Source organism: Camelina sativa, chromosome 1 (assembly GCF_030686135.1).
Source record: "Camelina sativa cultivar CO46 ecotype springtype chromosome 1, ASM3068613v1".
NCBI lineage: Eukaryota > Viridiplantae > Streptophyta > Magnoliopsida > Brassicales > Brassicaceae > Camelina > Camelina sativa.
In genome coordinates this window covers 19,786,437-19,789,886 of record NC_141880.1, presented here as the reverse complement: position 1 = coordinate 19,789,886, position 3,450 = coordinate 19,786,437, and the positions used below count along the sequence as shown (strand labels likewise).

General features: G+C 38.3%; 1 non-coding gene across 1 annotated transcript; it reads right to left on the bottom strand.

Moving 5' to 3' along the window:
* Positions 1-3,037: 3,037 nt before the first annotated feature.
* LOC147950136 (small nucleolar RNA R71) lies at positions 3,038-3,143 on the bottom strand. Its single transcript, XR_015565456.1, has one exon. It is a non-coding gene; the product is annotated as a small nucleolar RNA R71 (small nucleolar RNA).
* Positions 3,144-3,450: the final 307 nt, after the last annotated feature.

Genomic DNA, 3,450 nt, shown 5'->3' with positions numbered 1-3,450 from the left:
TTACCCATTTTGTCCCGAAATATGCTTAAACAGATAAAACCGAGAGAAAACGTTGATTCCAAGCAGTAAAAAGCTATGTTTCTCTTTCTAGGGTCAAAATATGTAAAAATCTAATGCATTTGACTAATTATAAGATTTCGGGTTGAATTTGGAGTGTTTAGACGCCACTTTTACCCATTTTGTCCCGAAATAGGCTAAAACCGAGAAAACATTGATGCAAAGCAGTAAACAGCTTTGTTACTGTTTCTAGGGTCAGAATGTGTGACAATCCAATGCATTTGACTAACTATAAGAGTTCGGGATGAATTTGGAGTGTTTAGACAACACTTAAACCCGTTTTATCCCAAAACAGGCTTAAACAGAGAAAACAGGCTAAAACCGAGAGAAAACATTGATTCGAGGCAGTTAACATCTTTATTACTGTTTCTAGGGTCAAAATGTGTGATAATCGAATGCATTTGGCTAATTTTTAGAGTTCGGGATGAATTTGGAGTGTTTAGACAACTGTTGTCACTTTATTTCACCATATTTTAGGCCTTGTTTAGTTCATTTTTTGCATCATATAGAAGTGATTCCTTAGTTTTTATCACCAGTTCTGTCCAAATATGCACTTAGGATGTTTAGAAGCATGCATTGCATACATTTATGCATTTGGAGTATTATTAGGTATTATGGAGCTCTAAAACGGTAAGGAAGGACTTGCTGTTATTTCTGGAGCTAAACAAGAGGATAGGGAATATCAGGAAGGTTCAGAAGTCCACTCGACCACAGCACTCGAGCATGCACACGGTCGAGTACTCGGTCGGATGAATATATCGAGCTCCTCAAAGATCGATCCGCATGAAGATCTTCCGTTGCGATTCAGCTTCTGCATCCTTCATGAGAGTTTTAGGAAATTGAGTTATGTTTCTAATGCCGGTGGTTTCAAGTCAAGCGGAGGTGGTTCGCCAGAGTTATACCGATTTTACTGAACAGATATCATGCCAGATCGAAGACTGAAGCTACTTGACGGACCAACCACTCGACCATGCACTCGACCGAGCACATGGTCGAGCTGACCGCCGCCTCTCTGTTTTGTCCTCTAGCTAACTAGGGCTTCTCTCTCTTTATTATATATATGTGTACTGGCACTTGTGGCCGAAAGGGGTGAGACCCTAGAGACCATGTAGACACCTCATAACCTAGTTTTTGCCATTTTTAGCTTCTTTTGCTTTATTGCATCATCTCTTATCTTTTCTCTAGATTTTCACACATTTGTAACCTTGATAACTTTGAATCTGTTGAATATTTGCTTTCACTTCTTTGTTCAATATTGTTCATCTTTATCTCATCTTTCTAGTCATGATAGTTTCATTAATTTCTGGGTTTGTGTTCTTCATGATGATTTTTAGATCTTATTAGTGGCTTAGGATCTTAGGGATGGATTAGGCTGGGTAAAGGTTATGGTTGTTTATATTGGTCAAGCTTGATTGTTATATATCTCTTCTAGATTAGATATGCTCTATGCTATTCTTATACTGAGAGGGTAAGGATAGATCTTAAGCTTCTTAGCATCACACCAATGTCTAAGTTGTTAGATAAGGCTAATGCTAGAGATTATCATGAAGCATGCTAAGAGATTAGATGTTTAAAGTGATTTTTGACATTGATGATATGGGTTTTAATGCCTGCTTTGATATGTAATAGCTAGTGAGAACTAGGTCTAAGAAGTATCTTGGCTTGATTGTTATTGTCATGAGAATGGATTAACATGTATTAGAAGATCATTGGCTAGAGATAGCTCATTGTTGATTGAGGTTTGTTGACCAATTTAGATAGCCATAGCTTGAGTCCATCCCATGAATCCATCCTTAGGATTTTCTTTGTTTATTGATTTCCCTGTTTAAGTATTGTTAATTGCATGCTGTTTGCTCTGTTTTCATTATTTGCTCTGTTTCTGTTCATTCGCTTGTCAACTCGACCTCCCACTCGACCATGCACTCGACCGAGTGCTAGGTCGAGCTCCATTTTACTTTCTTGCTTATGCATTGTTCTTTTCATGTTTTCTTCTGCTTATTAGTTAATTCTGCTTAGTCTTGTTTATTGCACTTGTTCTACAGTTTAATTCAGCATTAGTATTGTCTTAAGTTGCCTTAGTTCATTGCATTTCATTATTGTCATTAGGTTGTTAGAAACAAATCAACTTGATATTTGGCTTAACTTGAATGCATTGATCACATCTTGACTGCTTACATATCACACTCTTTATGGATTGACATCCTTTATGCTACAACATCATAAGGGAATTGAAACACCTTGCATTACATTCTGATCATTCATACTTATGTTTGTTTGTTTGATTGCATCATTCATTCATTCATAAGTAGATACTTGAAAAAGTTTTTGTTTCAATTGGCGCCGTTGCCGTTAGGGTGTTTATATGTTCCAGTCGAGATTTCATTGTTTCAAGATTAAGCTATGTTACTTTTGATTCTATTACTCACCTCTCTCTTGTTCTGGTGTTGTGTTTTCATTCTCAAGTACCACTCGACTAGGCACTCGGCCGAGTACCTCAATGCAAACGGTCGAGTGCTTGTTCGAGCACCTGGTCGAGCACTTGTTCAGAGTCTAAAAAAAACAGAAGAAGAGGTGGAAATGGAACTACAACAGGATCAGATTGAACCTCCAAGTAGAAGGAAGATTGGTGATAGTGATGCTCCCACTACTCATAATCAGAGATATGGGATAATGCCTCCTCCTGTCCACAACACAACCTTCACAATCAAGACTAGTTTGATCTCAATGGTTCAGAGCAACAGATTTTATGGACTGCCTAGTGAAGACCCCCTTGCACATCTTGATGAGTTTGATAGGCTCTGTAGCCTTACCAATATCAATGGAGTTAGTGAGGATGCCTTGAAGCTGTGGTTGTTTCCTTTTTCTCTAGGAGATAAAGCACATCAGTGGGAGAAGACTCTACATTCTAGAAAAATCACCTCTTGGGTTGATTGTAAGAAAGTCTTCCTTGCAAAATACTTCACTAGTTCAAGGACTGCACATTTGAGGAATGCCATTTCAGGATTTCTCCAACAAAATGGTGAATCTTTCAGTGAAGCATGGGAGCGCTTCAAAGGCTACCAGAGACAATGCCCACATCATGGATTCAACAATGAATATTTGTTGTGTACTTTGTATAGAGGTGTTCTTCCCAAGATCAGGATGCTCCTAGACACAGCCTCCAATGGAAGCTTCATGAATAAAGATGTAGATGAAGGTTGGGACTTAGTAGAGAACTTTGCTCAGTCCAATGGCAATTACAGTGAGGAATATGATAGAAGCTTAAGAGAAGGTGTTGCTTATGAGGAAGGGCATATAAAGGAACTACAAGCCTTAGATGAGAAGCTTGAGAAGCTAGATAAACTACTTCTAACCCAACAAAAGCAAGTACCTGTTGTTTGTGATGATGAGAAG